The 20090-nt window shown below is 37.8% G+C and overlaps 1 long non-coding RNA gene across 6 annotated transcripts in view; it reads left to right on the forward strand.

Moving 5' to 3' along the window:
- The window catches only part of LOC146435507 (uncharacterized), a 241431-nt gene that overhangs the window by 97206 nt on the left and 124135 nt on the right, over window positions 1-20090 (forward strand). For all 6 annotated transcript variants that reach the window (XR_014852977.1, XR_014852976.1, XR_014852979.1 and 3 more), the window contains exons 3-4: window positions 17493-17603; window positions 18621-18724. This is a non-coding gene — a long non-coding RNA (uncharacterized LOC146435507). The remainder of the gene's footprint in view (window positions 1-17492; window positions 17604-18620; window positions 18725-20090) is intronic.

A 20090-nucleotide genomic window follows, 5' to 3' on the forward strand; every position in this document is an offset into this window, starting at 1 on the left:
AAGTGCAAGAGCATTGAATATCCTCTCCTTCAGGGACAAAGTACTGACTTCTGTCAACTGTTGCACTCTGATAACTCCTCTTTGCAAGGACCTCCTTTTTCCAAAAAGTGCTTTATTATATATATGCTTGGAAATAGGTATTTTGAATTCAATTATGTAAGCAATGCATAACTATGAAGTTTCAGCTGTTTTAAAAAAACCAAAAAACCAAAAAGACTGAACCAGCTGAGGGCTACTTGCTGTCTAGGATACAGAGAGCTGTTTTAACTTCATTTTCTCTAGCTTTCAATAAGCAGTATAGCTAAGTGTCAGTTCTGGTGTGAAGGAGTTACTTGACTCATGTATCTGTGTCTGTGGTTGTTCACTCCATGTTTCTATTACATCCTACATAGAAAAATGTTTAATGAACTCTCTCAACTGTGTGTCTGCCAGTTTAGAGAATACTTGTACTTCCTAAGCAGTGTTGTGGGATGCACCCATTGCTTAATCCCTGTGAATTTTATGTGTGGTGCTCAATTGCACTGTGGTTTTGCACAGTGAACAACAAGCCCAACGTGTCCAACAGTGTGAGTGTGAAAGGTAATAAACACAGTCACTGACCAGAGAAGAGGTACTCATGTTCAGGAGCTATTCCCCAGCTGGAAGGGTTGTGCACACAGAATTCAGCTTTCTGCAGCACGTGAGCAGAGTTAGTCTCGTTATTGATCGCAGGTGAGCGGGTGGAGGGGGAAGCTGAAGGAATTTATGCCTATAGCTTGCCTCCTCTTCTTAGCCTGTAGGATTCCAGCAAAGAGTAAGGTTTTTGTGATGCAGATGGAAAAGTGGTCTTGGCTCTGCCCTTGAGCAGGATTTGGTTTGGGCATGGGCTTCTGTGTAACCAAGGAAATATGTTAAGGTTGTGTTTTACAAGATTTGAGGGAGTTAACTTCAAAGAATGCCTCCAACTCTCTCCTTTGTCCTACTTTTTTTTTTCTTTTATCACTTATAAATGTACCTTCAGTCTCTTATTCTTTCTCTCCCCTATCTAATTATATTTTTTAAAAGGTGTAGTTTTCTGCAGATTTTGAGAGGCATCAGCAGCTCCCTTTCTTCTGGCGTCCTAAATAAGATGAACACTCACTGATAGCAGTATAGCAGTGGGAGGTTAACAATCACCCGCTTTAATCAAAAAACTTTACATTTCAAATGTAATCTAGATCTAGGCTGGGAAGAGCTTTCAAAAAGCTGTGATATTGAACTAGATGGCTGCAGCTTAGATGTTATAATTGGCTATTTTGGGTTATATCGTAATTCATTTCTATAGATGCTTTTGATCAAATGGAAAGAAAATATATTTAAAACAACTGCTGCAATTAAGATTAAATGCCATAATTTTATTGTATTTTTAGCTTCTGATAAGTTATTACATTTTTTTAGTCACTTTCAGTCTTACTGTATTACCTCCATTTTTCACCGCATCTATTCAGAAAATATACTGGTAGTATTTTTTAGAACAGAACCCATTTTATTTCTGTGGTTTCAGAATTTGCAAAATTTCATGGTTTTTTTGCCTTTTTAACACCTTGGATTTGTAATGGTTCTGTGAGCTTTAAATGAAGACAAATGGAAGGCTAAATAATCCCTAATAGAAAAATTTCTTTAAAAATTGTGCATGGTTTACACTTTACTATCTCCTGTGGCTTGTGGACCAATGCCTCTGACCACTGAAGCAGGCATGAATTTAACTACAGACATTGGAAGGTCTAAACAGAGTCCTCATGGCTCTGCTCAGACCTTATTGTATTCAAATTGCATTACTCAGTTTCTCAAAAAAGATTCTTGGTTTCTTCCACAATTTGGCCTTCCAGCAGGTTATTTGGTCACTGTCTACACATAAAAAGTGCATTTTGCTTTGAAAATTAGGACTTACTCTCAGGAGGCAAGTACTGGCTTCATGCCACTAAGAATGGACTTAGAAGGATTTAGCAAATTCATGCATGCAACTCTATTTTAATTGCTCCTGCATTGCCGGGAGTAACATTTTACTGACAAATATTCAAGTGCCACAATTTAATCTTTATGACTTCTCTTGCTAGAATGATATGTGTGCAAATTATGTTCTCTGCCTGAGAAAGCAAAGATCACTCTATAAGCCTTCTTTGTCCTTCTCTTCTCCTTAAAATGCTTTTAGAACAATAACCAAAGAAATGTATGTTCCATAACGGGAGCAGATTCCATGTTACACTCTTTTATGTTAGTCTCATCCTGTTCTTTACCTGTTCCTATTAAGGAGTCATTCAGCATCCTTTGGGGTGAACAGAGTAACAGGCCATGCTATTGCTGTGAGGACTCTGCTCCATTCATGATGCTGGCAAAAGCAAGTACTGAAGGAATGTATCTCCCATCCATATGGTGGCACTGGGATAGCTGCATCAGTATCATGGTCATGGTGGTTTAATGTTGACAGCCATCAGTGATCATCTCTGGGTGAGAGAGATATTGTTCAAAATGAAAATTAATTAGGGTAATTTTGGTTTGGATTACGTGCTTAAGCAAAAGGGCTCCTCTGCTCTGGATAATTTTGCCATTGGTGTACCACCTTTCTGATTACTCTGATGAGACTTACTTTGTGTGGTTTAATTATATTTTCCTGTAGGTTTGACTTGTCTGCTAACAGTAATGTTAGGTTGGGGGTGTTCAGTTAATGTCTAGTATTCCCTTTTTTCTCCCCTTATTCCTAAAGCAGCCCTTAGGAAGGGTACCAGATACCTTGCTTTTCTTATTAGTTCCCTTTCAGAAATCCATGCTGACTAGTCCAAATCACTTTCTTGGTCTTTTATGCTTAAAAGTAGTTTCCATGATTATTCGCCCCATTAGAGACTGAGTTGTGGTTGACCACCCTATAGTTCCTCAGATCCTTCTCCTTGCCCTTCTTCAATATAGGAGTGACATTTGATTTCTTCCTGTCCTAGGGAGCTTCTTCTGATCACCATGACCTTTGAAAGATAATTGAAAGTGCCATTGTAATGACACCAGCCAACACCTTTAGCACTTGGGGATGCATCTCATCCTAAATATCTCCTCACCTTTTCCCATTTTTATCTTTAACTTGCAAGTAACACTAAATAATTAAATATATAATTATATCAAAATGGCAACTATTTCACAACCATCTTTCTCCCCTTAAAGACATAGTTACCTTGCTCTGCTATTCAGCTCTTGCTATATGGTACTTTATCAGGTGCAGAGTTTAAAATATTTGACAAATATAACAGAAAAAGTCAACTATTTCTCTTACAGCAAGGAGGGAGGTAAGTTTGCATTTCTAATTTTGTGGTGATAATTATCCTACTGTCATTATTCTGTCTCATGCTTCAGCACAGATTTATAAAGCTGATATCATATGCCTCCTAGGCTGGCTCTCTGAGAAGCAGATAAAATTCTGTCTTTTTACAAGCCTGCAGGGAAGAGCTAATTCAACCAGGTTAGTCATGATTTATGAGCATTTATCCTAATCAGCTTTTCTGACAAGCCTCCAATTGGGATACCACTGGATTTGAAGCAGACACAAAAATTTAGTTTCATTTCTCATTCTGAGATGTGCAGAACTTTTCAATTCAGAGACTTCCATCTAAACACTTCGTAAAAGTGACTTGAACTGTAACTGCTTTGGAAAGTTTCTATTTTCAACCTATTTTTAATAGCTTCCCAGGGCCACTGAGTATAGTGTACAGCTCATCTGTGCTTAATGTTAGGGATGCTGCTGAGCATTCAGGTGGTGCTTCACATTTTTAATGAATATCAATCTTAATATTTATGATCATTACAAAATCACCCTTTTGGGGTAATTAACTCCTTGAAATGTAAGGAAATGGAAGCAAGGAAATTAAATCTTATCACAAACAAAAGATTAAAAAAACAGATTTGGGGCCTGCCCAATCTTATTCTTTTCCCTATTTTCCTTCAAGCCATGGATTTTTTAAAAAGAATGTAAAACAAAAACAATCCATCATTGCACACTGAACAGTTGCTGACTTTGGGGGACACTTGGCAACTGTTTCACAGATGGAGATGTATGTGAAAGGCTTCTATGATGTTCTGAATAATGATTTTCCACCTGAACCTAGTGATGGTTTTATTACCTCATGTCCATGAGGGATGTTATCTTTTGTGACATTTTTTCTGGTTACTCCCTCCAAGAGTGACATTTAGAAGGAGGTAAATGTTCATTAGACGGAAGATGTAATTCTGATGTGCTTAAGTGCCTACATATCTCCTGAGAGCCCTGGACTTTACTTTTTAGGGAGGCTGATGAGGTACTAAGCAATTTTAATGAACAGTCTTACCACTGCCTCTTAATGCTTCAATATGCATTTCCTCTCATATAGGTTTTTTTTTAGGATTTAGCTTTTAATACTCACTGTGGCAAGAAGCACTTTTTAAAAAACTGGAGGTGATTACAAAATTCACATGTAAATTGGGAGAGCGTGAGGAAGCATTTGTTACTTTGAATTAGCAGACCTAGTGAGGTTAAGGATTTTGGCAAGATGGTTTATATTATCATTCCAACCACAGTTCTTCTCAGATGGATATGGAATGTAACCTGGGGAAGACAAGCTCAATTTGAAGGATAATTAATTTGTAATTTTACTTTAGCTCTAAATCTCTCATGTGCAAACCACGACATTTACGTGAACACAAAACAAGGGTTCATGTCAGGTGTAAGGATCATGGTTAATATTCTGGAGAATGGTGGAGATCCTTTGGTGTCAGAGTTACAGGAGCCTTACAAATAAAGCACAGTTCCAGCTCCTTTCACTGCATCTTGTGTTCTATGGTGGACAGGCTGGGATCTTCCTCTCCAAGAAAGCCTGAGGTTTTTAGGTCTTCACAGCTCCTTCTGGCTGATGATGTCTGGAGTTTCAATACCATGCAAGGTAGTTGGAATTCATCTTTCTGGAAGGAGGTCAACCAATGCTTCTAAGCAGCAGAAGTGATGATGCCTTTTAACTTCTGTAGCTGATGCTTCCAACCTTAGCTGTACACTCTCCCTTAACCTGCCGGTGAGAGCTTAGTTACTTAATAAAAGATCTTAGTTAATTAATTAGAGGAAAAGCTCTTACTAGCTGGAACAGCTTTTGCAACAGCAATAATAACAGCACTTATCTGCCAGGAAAACTGAAGGTGAAGAAGTTCCTGCAGCCAAATGAATTAAAAGTAAAAAAGAATCATTAAGTAAGTTTAGCCACATTTGCAGAAAGTGTATAGAGCGTAGGTTCACTGAAAGTCATGTCCTTCATCTGGATTTATACTGCCAGAAGATTTGCTAGTATTTTCAGAGTCCCACACACACACACATTTTCACCTCTTCATTTGCAGTTCTTATCCTTTGATGGTATTTTTATTTTCAAAAAAAGCATAGCTGCATTTTGTTGGGAGAGTATACACTTTAAAAAATGTTTCAGAGAAACTCATGATGCCCACTCACCACTCAGACAAGATTGAAATATTTGAATTGATATCTACTTTTTGAGTAAAATATGTATTTCTTTGGTTTCCTGAGTACAGTGATAAAAGCATTTCAAGTCTTTTATAGCTTATGCAAGTAGAGAGTTTTCCTTCTGAAAACTGCATTTTGCTGTAAAAAGGGAGAGAGAATTAGTCTACAATCAAAGTCCACTTTGAGTGAAGGCTTATTTCAATAATGCTTTTGTGTATCAAATTTTCATTTATATTTAGAATTAGCTTCTGCCTACCCCTCCTTATTGTCATACAAATAATTGGTGACTTGTGAAAAATGAACTATTTTACCTTGTAAGCCTTATAAGCAAATACCTTTTACTGGAAGAAGCTCATGATTGTCCCTTTTCCTCCACTGCTCTTTGTAGCTAGGAGCATTGCTTTTAACAGGTAACAAAGCAGCATGCCACAGTCCAAAGGCTGCCTTGGGGCTATCTAAATGTTCATTTATAGGAAGAAAGAAAGGAAATGAGACATTGGCAGGTATTCAAAATACATCTAGTGCCCCAAAGCATAAATTTACAACTCAAGAAAAATTAGTGTCTGATATTATAATAATATTGATGTCAATTTTTAATATCCTAAAGTTCAGAGATGTTCAACTCCAGAGTTGTGGCTCAGCCCATCAAAAAGAAATGAATCATCTGGAAGTTGTGGTGACAGATTCATGCTCAGAATCTTTATACCACAGTTGTGATTGATACATGAATGTAGACAGATCAGTTTGTAGACTTGCCAATGCTATTTCTCTGTCACCAGTTTTGTGTTTATGTTCACTATTACAGAGCATAAGGTGTAATCCTGAGCACAGAGTGACCTCCTGTTAGCAGATATTTTTGAGAAATTTGCTACAGATCATTAGCTCTCCTATCAACACCTTTTATTCTCAATTGGGGTAGTTCTTTGAAAATATTCTGAGGGAAGCCTGCACCCAACTTACAATAAACAAATCACTTGCAGAGCACATAACCACAGTATGTTAAAAAAAATTAACAAATTCTGCATGTATTTAGTGGAGTAGCCAGCTCATGTCAGTCCAGGCAGCAGAGCAGTCCCACCTGGCATGCTGCCACAGCTCCCAACTTTCTCTGTTGAAAGCCACCATGAGGGTTTGCACTGATGGACATGGAATTACGTGCTTTGGATGAAATCCTGCGGCTGCTGAAATCAGTGGCAACATTCCCATTGATTTCTCTGGAAAGCAGTAAGCTTGTTTCACACACCCAGCCTATTTTATGTGTGAATATCCTGAATTACATTATGCTAATGTTTTACCTGAGCACACACTCATGGTGGCTGCAGGGGCTATTTCAAGGCTGCAAAGATAAGAGGGGGGCATTGAACAATTGCACTTTAGGGGTTTGCTATGGCAATTGAGCTGAGTAAATCTGATCAGGTCCCAAAGTGGTTTTGCTTGCAGAGTAAGAGAAGACTCTTGTGGTTGCTTGACCCAAAGATCACTGAAGGCTTTTGATCTTCACATCAGCCCTTAATAACCCACTGACCTTGTATTTTGTGCATCTATAATCTTTAAAAATCTCCAGCATGCAAGTTAAATTCTCTTCAAAAGCTGTTGGAGAAATACTGTGTTAAATTCTATGCAGGGATCTTGTAATTATGAAATTGTACGTTGAAAAAAAAATAAAATTAGATCTTTCTCAGGTGTACAGGGGAAATTGTTTATCACTTGTTGGTGCAAATATCTTACCCAAGGAACACCTCATGTTTAAGAACATAGTCCTAGATTCCCTTTTGGGGGGTTTAAATGCATTTCAAAGTGAAAAGCTGTTTTCTAGTATGATGTAGAAACTATGCTGCACTTTACTCTTGATTGCTTAGAAAATGTCACTGGGACATTGTTAATCATTGTGACTTGAGAAACACATTCAAATATAATTAAATACCCTCTAGGTGATAACAAGGAGGGTGCTTTTGGTGAAGATTCTGGTGTACTGGCCAAGTTGTGGTTTAGGGTAGTGTCACAGTTAATGACATAAAGCTTTTGTTGTGTTTATATGGTACTGGCATAGCACAAGTCTGGCTAAAACATGGCTGGGACATGGAAGAGGCAGGGTTTGTCAAAACCTGGCACCATGCTTCACTATGAGATGATTTTTCTCCCTACTTTCTTCTATTGCTTAGACAGTGAAGTTTCTCTGGAAAGTTACTACCTAAAAATGGCACTCTGTATTTGTAGTCTCTCAGTAAACACCAGGTCAGGTCAGTTTGTACACTACAGGTCCTGCAAATTCAGCAGGGAGTTTGCCAGATCAACAGACTTGTACTGACTTGGGCTGTAACACCTATGAAGATTTCGGGGTCTGTCTGTGCTAGCATCCTACTTCCATTGATGCTCAAACTAGAGCAAACTCAAAGTTTGTTCACCACCACTACCAGGACCACTTAGAGACATTCACTTCACCCACTTAAAAATAGATTCAAAGCTTGTCCAAGCTGAAAAGGATTTGAATTTTAGCTGTGTGGTTCCATGCTGATATTGGAGAGTAAATGTCTCAACAGAGGGTTGAAGGTCAGTGAGTTTACCAACACTTTAGCTTACCAGGGGGCATTGTTACCCATGTTGATTTATCTTGGTCAAGCCTTGATCTGAATTACTCCTCCATTCTTTAGAAAAAGGCTCCTGCCCTGGAAGTAGAGCTGTCTGTACAGAAAATAGTTCCAATGTAATGTCATGGTCTTCTCTGGATTTATATCCTGGAGTGAGCCCACAGGAATGAGTTCCTTAGTATGATAGGCACAACAGGCAATAAAAGGTATATACAGGGAGACACACAAAAAGTCTACAGCTTTATGAGACAACTTCAAGAGTAATATTTCTCTAACCCAGAGAAATGAATTGAAGGCTATCAGGAGCACAGAAGGATGTTTGCAATGGCAGCAAAACAGAAAGACAAACAATCCAACTAAGACCTTTGATCTATGAAAAGAAGAAAAGTCTCATGAAGAGCAGGTGAAGAAAACATATTTTTTGCTTCTTTTCCTTGTAGCATTGAAAAGCAACAAATATTTATGGATGCCTGACAGGTATTTTCTTTATAATGAAATGCATCAAAAAATACTTTAAATGCTGGTTTAATTAAAATGCTACCAATTTTCTTTATTTTATTATTTGGACTGTGTTTATCTTTTGATCAAGTTTCCAGCATAAATTTTCTGTTCAGTGGTGGTGGGTTTGGTGGTTTGTTTCCACCCCCTCCCTCCCCCATGGGAGTTAGAATTGAGCTGCACATTAATTGTAACAATCAAAAACCAATAGTTAAGCCAAAATGGGATATTAATGTATAATGGTATTCAGTAAATACACCAAACAGGGAAGCTGTCCTCTTTTTGGATGCCAGGTATGTCTGGTAACTATAATGTGCATTTCTTACAAAATGCTATGAAGTGCTAGGGATAAAGTAAAAAGTATAAGTGACTTAGCTCTTAAGTTGTGGTGTGATATCAGTGGTTATCTGTGAATAGTATTTCATTCAAAATGAACATTGGCTGAAAATAAAATGCAGTCTATAATGTAAAAATATTAATGCTTAAACTCGTAGAAAGTCTGGAATTATTGCTACCTCAGCTCATAATATTTTTAGATACAGTGTTGATCATGTTTACAGCAGAGGAGGTTATTTTGTTATTATCCTTCTCTAACAGTCCTGGTCTATGTCAGATTTTTAAAAAAACCAATAAACCAACAAAAAAACCCAAGCAAAAAAGCCTCAGAACAAATCTTTCTATAAAAGGAGTGTCTCCAAAATGGGAGGTTCTATAAAAAATGAAATATGCCAAAAGTGTCTCGTATGTTGTAGTTTGAATTATTGTGGACTTATTGAAGGGAAACATAATTAAAAGAGAAACTTCCTGAACACAACACCTCATTTCTTCTATTAGCAATGATTATTAATCTTCATCTTAATCATCTTTACTTCATTTATAAATAATCAAGGTTATGATGTGCTGAAAAGAGCAAGAAAAATGTCAAGTTTGGCATCCCAATTCATTTAATTCATTCAAATGCAGAGCTACAAAGACCTCTTTTCAGCTGTAGAAGATGAATAATGTAAAGATAAAACCAGAAATAACAATCCTGCAGTGTTACTAGGTAAATGAGGCTAGACTGAGCAATGGTCTTTTTTTCCTCAGTTTGCCACAGACTCTTAGTATGGTTTAAACAGAGGGGATATTGAACATTGTTTTCTCACTTCTTTGGAGATGTACATGAAAATGTATTCTGGACAAGGGCTAGAGTGGTGCACTCCAAAGTGCACTCCCATCTACTGGGGTGTAGAAGAAAATATTTTGTTCCATTAGGAAAATATTTTTTTAATAGTGCTTACTTCACCTTTATCCAATTCACTTTTCATTTCCTTTTTTATGTATGTTTTTAGAGTGTAAATAATATGTTAGAAAAGTAGCACATGTATATTATTTATAAATATAAATCTATGGGAGGCATGTTCAAAAAAGTTTGCTGATAACAGTGTGAGATCAAAAACCACTGAGCTGGAGAGCAATTATCCACATGGCAGGTCCACACTAGATATAATTTGTGATCATACAATTGTCTGGTGATATTGATCATGCATGGTTGCATGAGGAACAGGTGCAAATGGAATTAAATCAGACTCAGTGCCCAAAGAGTTTACAGAAAGGCTCCTGTTCCTTTTTAGAAGATAAGGCTAAAGATGTTAGAAAGGTGATAGAAAGGTTAGAAAGCAAAAAAGTGATTTTCAACTCAGAAAAATGAAGCAAAACAGTTTTAGGAAAAATAATCTAAATACTCAACAATTAAACAAGTAATTACAAGTAATCTGTAAACCAGTTGTGCAGATGGGGAGTTATTAGATACAGGAGGGGGAACTTAAATTTGAAACAAAGCAGCACAAATGGTCAGATTTTGAGTAGTACTGTGGATGCATGCATTATGGAATAGGAATTAATCATTTATGTTGACTTGGCTCCAGTATGGCTCTGTCTGGAAAATTGCATTTTTTGCAGGGCATTGCTGTATCAGACAACTATGAACACCAAAATGGAAGGAGTTTAGGCGTTTAGGAGTTTAGGAGTTGAGAAAGATCACAATTCTGAGATTATAGAAATTAAAAGATTTATTAAAATGCACATGTCTTGCAAAAGAAAAAGAAGGAGCAGGAGCAGACAAAGGAGAATAGGGTGAGGTGATATGGCTTAAAACATTCTGAGTGTTTCAGTGAAGAGCAGAAGAAATGAGAGAAGTGTTAAGCAAAGAAAAATAATTATGGCTTCTATATAAAATTCTTAATGACAACATGGTGATGATCAATTACTAAAATTTTCATAATGATCCTGGTACTATGTATTTTCCAAGAATATGAAAAGATGTTTCAGAGTTTAATTTTTCAAAGATGGACAATAGCTGAAATAGCACAGATTTCTGAGATCAATAAGGAGTCTGAATAAACCACAGAGGTTTAAATTAGTCATGGTATCTGGCCTCCTCCCAAGCCATTTCAAAGTGGTTAAGTTCTTGGATTTCTAATACCAGCATGCTTCTCTTATCACTTTATGGAAAAGTGCATAGAATAAAAAAGTGAAGGGAGACCTGACTTGGCACTGGCTTATTTTATGTTCTTGATTATGGTGTTCTAGGAGCAAATATGAGGCATATACACTGACGTTATTTAGATGATGGCTCCATGCCATGCAAGGATGACAAAAACACTCAGTCCATTCTTATGGGTGTGCAGACACACTGGGATGGTGGTTTATGGCAATCTGGGGGTACTGAGTCTGCCTGGAAACCCTTCTGTATAGTGAGGAATGACATGGTCATCCAGGGGCTTGCTATGAATAAGGTGAAGCACCTGTGTAATTGTTTGACAGGATCAGCACAATTATTCTTTCATAGGAAATTGTTTTCCAGATCAGATTCAAGGTCACTTTTTATTAAAGTCAATGATTTGTCTTTCCTTGCCCTCAAGAAATTCACTGCTGTTTTCAAAAAAGCAGTTGAGTCTTGATGTATTTTTCAGCATGAAGTACAATTGATTTGAAAATATAAAATGAACTACAGTAAGTGAAGCATCTTTATGAAATGATGTAACCATTTTCTAGTGCATTTAAGTCATTCTGTTTCTGACTATTGCACAACTCTCTACAGAGCTGCCCGAGAACAGTTCATAATATGGTTTGAAGGTCTTGTGGCTTTTGCAATGTACTAGACAAATGTAGACATTAATCAAACCTCATTTGTTTCTGCCAGAAAATTCTTTTATCCCTCTAAATAAAAACTGCCACAAACAAACCACAAAACAAACCAGCTTACCTTCTGCAGTTCTTGTGTCAACCCACTGAAATCATTCACCAAAGTACATCTCAAAACACTCATACTCTAATGCTGATCCCAAGATGCTGGTTGTCTTCTATCATTATGTTGCACATGCTGCTTGTGTCTTAATTCACTTAAAAGACTTTTTACAACATAAAATGACAAGACTCACTCTGACACAGTTCAGAACTCAGAAGGCAGATAGCTAACCACAAGAAATTTAAGCATTAAAAAACTCTCTCATGTAGGCATGATCAAACAGTGGGACAGGTTGTCCAGACAAGCTGTAGAGTCTCCCTCCTCAGAGTTATTCAGAATCTGAGTATGCTCAGTCCAGAGCAACCTGCAGTAGAAGATGAAGACCTTCCTTTGAGTGAGGGAGGTTGGCCTGTGGATGATTTCCACAGTTCCCTGCCAGCCTCAGCGCTTCTGTGATTCTGTGAAGAAGCCAAGCATTTCCAGCAAGCAAATGTTCTGTTTTACCAGCTGTGGTATTTCTAGTTTCTGGATGATCTCTGGTATAGAGATCACACAGAATCTCTCTTACTTAAATCGTGGGCTTAGTGCTTTCTGAAAATGTGGCTTTATGTTGAAAATGGTGAATTTCTGTGTTCACTTTGATTACTAGCAGCAGCTATGCAATGGTCAGAAGATGATCATGTTATATACACACAGTCTTCTTATTATTGACTGGGTAGTAGATACACATTAGTAAAGAGAACACCCTTAAGGGATATTTTGGATGAAAGAGCAGTGCAAAGACAAAGTGATGCAATAAAGTGCTGACCTTTATTTTAGTGTGTTAGAGGCTTCTTTCTGCCTTTCAGGATCTCAGAAAGAGTAAGAACATGCAAGCTGACAGTTGTATTGAAATGAATTAAGTAATAATGCATGTATTTTATGTAATGCAATTAAAACCAGCTTCAGATTTTTTTTTCTTGCTATGGACTGAAAGAATGCATAATGGCAATACTAAGAAAATTATCACTTGCCTAGGAGCACATGCTTAAACTGAATTCTCACTGCAAGTCTTCATGCAGGGTCCAAATGCTTTCTTTCCCAATGCTCTTCAGGCAATTTCACCTGCCCACAAGCCATTTCAAAAGAAGTCCCTTTGGCATTACCTACGTGCTTTCACTCTGGATGTGTAAAGGAGGTTTTCAGAATTTCAGCCTGAGGTGCCAAAGTCCGTATTGTCATAATTAAACTGGCTGGAATTCTGTTTTCTTAGAAGAAAAGGCCTTGTGCCTTTCAAAGCTGTGTAAGTTCACGAGGTCCTTAGATTCCTTGCAGACTTTAGATATGTCCTCCCTTATGGCCACAAAAGAACCAAAATCATGAAATGTACAAGTGAATGGGACACCTCAGACTAAGTCCACAAGGGATATACTTTACCTGACTTAGAAACCTTTTCCTTTCCCTGTACTCTCAGGCCAGAATGATCAGTACATATCTTGCTACCTGAGATAGATAATGCTTTACCATTTCAAAACACACACCTCATAAGCAGTGCATCCTTCTCTTTCATTTTCCCTTTGTATCCCTATACCTGTTTGTAACTAACCTTTCCACTCTGCAGATCCAGGAGGTATAAGATTCATTCTTTTCTGATTTAAGGGACAATATTCCGAGGTAATATTAGCTTCAAAGGGTAATAATGTCAGAGTGGGAATATAGTACTTTGATTAAAAAATAGTGAAAGCTGCATAGAGTAGAAAACCATAAATAATTGTTTACTGAGGGTCAGGCTGGCAGAATTGAATTGTTGTACATATGCCTGGAAGCAGCTGGTGTGCCAGTCAGGAAGGAGACATTGGCTGGCCAACTGTTATTCGAACTAGGTACTACATATTCCGGTCTGGCACAGATGTCATGGAGACACACAAAAAAGATGGATACCCTGTAGCAAATGAGGGAAAGGTGTATACACCCAGAAGCTTTATTTGTCCTACTGCATGTGGAATGAATTGCCTAATGTGTCTTTTTTTCATTCTGAGAAGTAAGGAGAAGTTAGGCACAGCTGCATGAAGTCACTTCATCAGACTTTATTGGTTCTGTGCTACAAAGCAGGAGAGTGAACCCCAGTCTCCAGAGTCCTAGATCACTGTTGGAACTACTTAATAGAGCTATAGATATTTCTGTTGGAGGTAACTTCTCTGCTGCAGGCTTGTGTCCCAGTTGCATGGTAATTCTGCCCAGTTCTACGCAAGTCCCATGTTTGGGGGATTTTCTACATCAGCGTAATGCTTTTTCGGTGGTATTTTTCAGATCTGAGATGGTAGAGACCTCAAGAACATTTTTGAAAATTGTCTTTCTGAAAAACAGTTGTTTTTAGAAATGGGGACTATTAATTCTTTCTAAAGTATGACTTTGTACACTTAACCTATTGCTAGTGCACTGTGAATTTTCCAGTGTCTGCTGTAGACACGTGAGTTCGTTAATGGGAAAGGTCAGGCAGCACTTATTACCATTAAAAACTCATTTAGATCTGCTGATCCCCTTGATGGTGCTTTGGTTCTCATGGCACACTGGGTTTTATACTCTTTTTCAGTGTTTGGAGCCAGGGGTGTTTCATTGCTTCTTTTGAAAACTAGGAGCAGCACTCAGAGGATGAGTTATGTGTCATGGCACATGTAGATCATTGCTGCTACATCTGAACTGCTGTTAAACCTCAATCCACACTCCTTGTACTCTTTTAACTCTTACCAAGTCTCTGGAAAGGTAGAACTGTGAAATGGAAGGGCTTTGGTGTGGCTGCCACACAACTTTCTTGGCATCTTGCCCAGCTTCCAAACCAACCTTCCGGTATCCTGCATGTCATTCCTGGTGGTCAACTAACAAGACAGACAGCCAAGGTTCAGATATTGAAAGGGAATCTGGTCTGCACTGTGCTGTCAGCAGATAGTAGGAGTAGAGGCTATGGAAAGCTATAGCCACAGAATTTCCTGTTTGGTTGGTTTTCTGGTTTGGTTTTTTTTTTCCACAATGTATTCTTTTTAAAAGCCATTTGCTAAGACCAACAGAGATATATAATGATGGACATATTTGTGAACTCTTCTGGGTTAATCAAGCATGCAAGTTAGAAGGAGGGCAATATGGGCTCTGTCCCAAATTCATACATATTCAGGTGATCTCTATGGCTCGAAGAAATGTATGAAAATGTGTTTTTAATCATGCAAATAGGGTTCTGTAGTGACCATATTCATGCACAGTTTCTGTGAACCTGAAAAGTTATGCTTCCTATCTGGCTACCAGAAATTTCTTTGTGTATTCCCAAGAGAAAGGCATAGTTACTATAAGATATCTGTTTGCTGCTGAGCTGACCTTACTCGGCATTACAAATCAATAAATCACACACAGACATTTCTGTGTCACCTTTCTCAGGATATGAATTCTCCTACTTGCCTGCACATTTCTATTTTAGACCAGTATAACCTACATAGGCATGTAAATGCTGCAGTCAACACCACAGTGCCTCTTCCTGAAGAACACGTGGTACAGTCGCTAATACCTGCTATTTGTGGCTTGTCCTCTTGTCTTTTCTGCACTCAGGTAGATGAAGTCTGTTTGGTTTTAGCATATTCTATTAGAAAAGTAAGGTTAAAATTTCACACAGTGTGAAATAATTCAGTTTGTGTCAGAAGCTGTGTATTAATAATAGCATATTGATATAATTAGCTAGATGACTTCTTGGAATATAGATCTGTGTCTTTTTTTGTTCCTTGACAGAATGTCATACATGATTATTAATGAGAAAAATAATAAAAATCTTCCTTCAGTTTCCAGCAGAGAGGAAATTTCATTTTCATCTGCCATGTGAAAGATAAATAAAAAGAAGATCTGGAGTTTAAACCTAAATTAGTCTATTAGAGGGAAACCCAGTAATGTGACTACCTTATCTGACAAGTGTGCATTTTTAAGTGATTATTTTTTAATCTATTTTCCTCTGTTTTTCTTTCTCTGAATGTCCAAATCAGTGTTTGGATTTTTTGGAAGCACCTGCAAATAATGCCACTGTACAAAATCAGAATCAAATTATAGCTGCTGTGTCATTCTCATTAGTCTGTGTCCCAAAACAATTCGATATACTAATAGAAATACAGACAGCTAAAATTGATAAAGGTTTAATCTGGATGATTTTTGAATTGCTTTCCTGGCAAACAAGACTGAAATAAGCCAAGACTCATTTCTTCCATGTGAATGAGTATGATACTCCCTGCAGGATGGTTTTGATTTTTGAGCAGTTCTATTCCTAATTTATATGTCATTCTCCAGTAACAAAGATTGGGCCAAAATTGACAATTGCCTTGTTTTAAACTGTCATGTTTCTAGCAAGCAGCCAGCCTTACTCAGATGACATTATTGGTAGTCTGGCCAGAATCTCCAGCTTAATAATCAGAGGAGTCACTTACGATTCCTGGTCTAGGGGAAGGTGTCCCTTCCCATAGCAGGACATTGGAACAAGATGATCTTCATGGCCCCTTCCAACCCAAACCATTCTATGATTCCTGCATGCATTCTAAAGTAGTATTTGCTGAGTGCTGCCTAAATGTGTATCTGCTTAGGTTTGCTTCTATTTTTAATTCCTAGGAAGTGAATATCTGCTTTTCAGAAATATCTGACCTTAAGCTAGGTTGATGTGTGACTGAGATGCACAGATGGGTATCTGTCATAGAATTACAGCTTTCAAATGCAAGGACAAGATCTGCTTTCAGAATCAATTGATCACTGAGGTCTGTACTCCTTTGGGGTTTCTCTGGAGGGTTATGTCAGTATCACAAAAATGCAGAATGCGTTTGGTGCGAATGACACCTGATTTAGGATTGCTGAAATACATGGGCAGAAATTTCCATGGTATATTCCACACAACCATTGGATTCCACTCAGTGAATTAAACAGAAGAATTGCTAGTTTAAATAGATTCTTTAGGGAAAAAAAAAAAAAAGGTGAATTTAAAAATCCTCATACTATTTGTTGTGTCCTAAAAGGCATTTTTGTTGACTCTGAACCTCCCATAACTCCTCTAAATCTAACCTGCCCTTCATGCTGGCAAGAGGGTTCAGTTTGAAAATCTCTGCTTTTGTCAGTCCAGCTGTGGAAGATTGAATTACCAACACAAGCCTAACAGAGCTTCTTGGACTGCAAAAACTAAGCCAAATACCAGTTTTATCAATTTGCTTTGGAAAATAGAAACGCTAATTATTTATGGAGTTGTGCAGTATTTCATGACATGCAATTTCATTTCTGACAGATCACATAATTATATTATGGGGGATGGGATTTGCAAATGCAGGGTACTGATCTAAGCCCCTTCATACCAAAAAGCTTGGATGGTTGATAGGAATTAACTTCATTTTTTTTTCCTTTCTGATCCCTTTTCTCATAAGTTTTAATGAATTATAGATATGTTCATGCATGTGCACAAGTGTAAAAGAGTGCCTATTTTCTTCAGCCTTTTTCATTTTGACTTTCATTGAAATGACCTCTATGATACAGAGTCTTGAAGGGAGCAAAACAGAACAAACTTTCTGTAGATATATTGGAACAATGAGGTCTTTGATATCATTACAGCTTCACCTGTGTCTTTTGTCTGGATAAAAGGCTTCAAACAACATAGAAAAAAAACTTGTTCTGAAAGTTGTTGTTTTTAATTTTGATACATTTTTTTCCATCTCAGATATTCTGACCACCACTAAACCATGTCCCTAATCTCCACATGTACACATCTTTTAAATACCTCCCAACCACTTCCCTGGGCAGCCTGTTTCAGTGCCTGAACACCCTTTTGGTGAGGAGATTTTTCCTAATATCCTACCTAACCTTCCTTTAGTGCAACTAGAGGCCGTTTCCTCCCGTCCCATCACTTGTAGCAGGTCGCTGACCATTTCCCTTTGGATTATGGGGGCTTCATCCTGCTCCCCATCTCTGTCTTCCAGTTTAGGGGGCTGGGTACCTGGACAACAACCAGTCTTACTGTTAAAGGCTGAGGCCAAGAAAACATTAAATACCTCAGCCTTATCCCCATCCTTTATCACTGTACTTCCCCCCCCATCCAGTATAGGGTGAAGATTCTCCTCAGCCCCTCTTTTGTTGCTAATATATTTTTAGAGGAATTTTTTAATTGTCTCTTACTGCAGTAGCTGGATTAAGTTCTAGTTGGCCTAGAGATTGCCAGTGCTCTGCTGAACCTTATAGGAGCAATTCCATATAATTAAATTTTTCCTAGCTAAAATTATAGGTGGCATGTTTTAAATGACTCTTGCCTTTCTTCCATTTGTATTAAGTGTGACCTACCTTAACTTATGCAGTATCTTGTCCCAAGGTAAATACAAACAAAATAAAAAGAGCAAGAATGTTATCTTTCTAAAGGTCATGTCTCTTATGATTAATGTGTTGTTTTGAACACAAATATCACTTAGCAATTATAATGTGAATGCAACTACCAAATTTTTAAGAGAGAAAGGGCATGCTTCTGTATTTACTTAGAGTTATGCTAGCCAAAGCCATTTGGAGAATGAATGTTTCCCCTAGGTATCCATACTTTCTTCACAAATCAGACCAAAAAATTGCAAAGACCATGAGTTCTTTTATATTTTCACACTCCAACCTGTGATTTCAACCTGACATTTCCCATCTGCCTCAAATGAGTGGCTTCTGTGCTAGGTTTTATTCCATTGTTAAAAACATGGTTAATAATGTGGAAGGTGAAGGGGGAATGCTCATAGAATAAGGATGAAGGCAGAAGGAGCTTTGTGTCTTTGGTGATCGTAATTGCTTTTTTTCTTTTTTTTTTCCACTTGTACAGCCTGAAAGTGCTGCATGGACTGTCCTGAAATGCCAAGTGCCTGTCAATGTCATCCATCAGGGGTCGAGCAAGGACTCACTGTGACAGACATCTCTGCCTTGAAGGTAATTACCCTAAACTTCCTAACACTGAATTAAGCATTGGTTATAAAGCAAGGCGCTCAAGGCCAACGTGGAACGTAAGGTTTTCCTCCCTGTTTATTTTGCAGCTACTTTATTTACACTTTGACATATACTGATCACATAAATTAATCTGCTTGCTCTCTTTAGATCGTGTGAACTGCCTGTACTGATCCTAGAGTGACACAGTAGCAAACTGCACTGATGTAAATGTTCCTGATATTAGCAGTCAGAGGAACACAGGCTTGAAACTCAGGCATCATGGCTCTGTCCCTGCCTCTGGATGACCTGAGGGAAATTGTTTCTTGGCTTTCTGCTTCACAGTCCTCTCCCCTATCTAGAAAAGAAGTCCAGTGTACCCCCAGCTGGACAGCTGCAACAGAGATCCAGCACATCATTTGGGAGCCTGTGATTTAAAACTAGATTTTCTTTTTCTTTACTAGTTTCACTGACTATCAAAAATCTGTATTTTTTCAGTCATACGTTTAAAAATTACAATAAGCAGACTGGGGCTGGAAGGATTAATATGTTTCCTTTGATACTGGAATTCTAGTATTTAGGACTGAGAATTGCAGGGTTTTTTTCAAAGAATGCATATGAAATGCTATTTGCTGACTTCTCATCTGTACAATTAAAGCAAGCCCAATTATCAGAAGGATTCTTATGAGGTTTAGCTGCTCTCCTACATACTCACTGTTTTACATCCGTTAAAAATTATCTTCCAACTTTTCCTTGTAGAGTAAACATTTAGAAAAGTTAGAGAAATTATCCCATTGTCAATTTATAGAGAGAAAAATAGGGGGCATTTGATTTTTTTTTTTTCAAATTCAGTACTTATCTAAATAGCTATGGATTTTCTAACTTGTTTTGCCTGTGAATGCAACCAAACATTTCTAATCTCTATCAGATGTTGTGAAGCTATGCTTTTTTCCTCTACACTGTTTTGAACATGGCATGATAGCAGTCTCCTTCCTCAGGACCCTTAGCAAAGAAACATAAGAGGCTTGGCCATGTACATCCAACTGCAGATTTACTTTTGAGATTGCTTTCTTATCTTAGTGAGGAATTGCATCCTCCATTTGTAGTGGGCCTTAAATATTGTACAGCTCTATGTGAGCAAGGATGAAGCCCATATTCTTAAGGATGCACTGTATTGGTGAAAAAAGTGCCTCTGCATGATTTTAGTGTCAGAGGTACAGCTCTGCTTCTGCTTGCACCTGCCTTGCTGAGGCACAGGTACTGTAGGAAGTACTGAATTTGTCAGTAACACTTCTAACATGTACAAAGTAAATGACCAAAAAGCTGGTAATGCTGTCTGCTTTCATAATAAAATGGATGTAAAAGGTTTCTC

The sequence above is a fragment of the Lichenostomus cassidix genome, chromosome 6 (assembly GCF_008360975.1).
Source record: "Lichenostomus cassidix isolate B80296 chromosome 6, HeHo_3.0, whole genome shotgun sequence".
Taxonomy (NCBI): Eukaryota; Metazoa; Chordata; class Aves; order Passeriformes; family Meliphagidae; genus Lichenostomus; species Lichenostomus cassidix.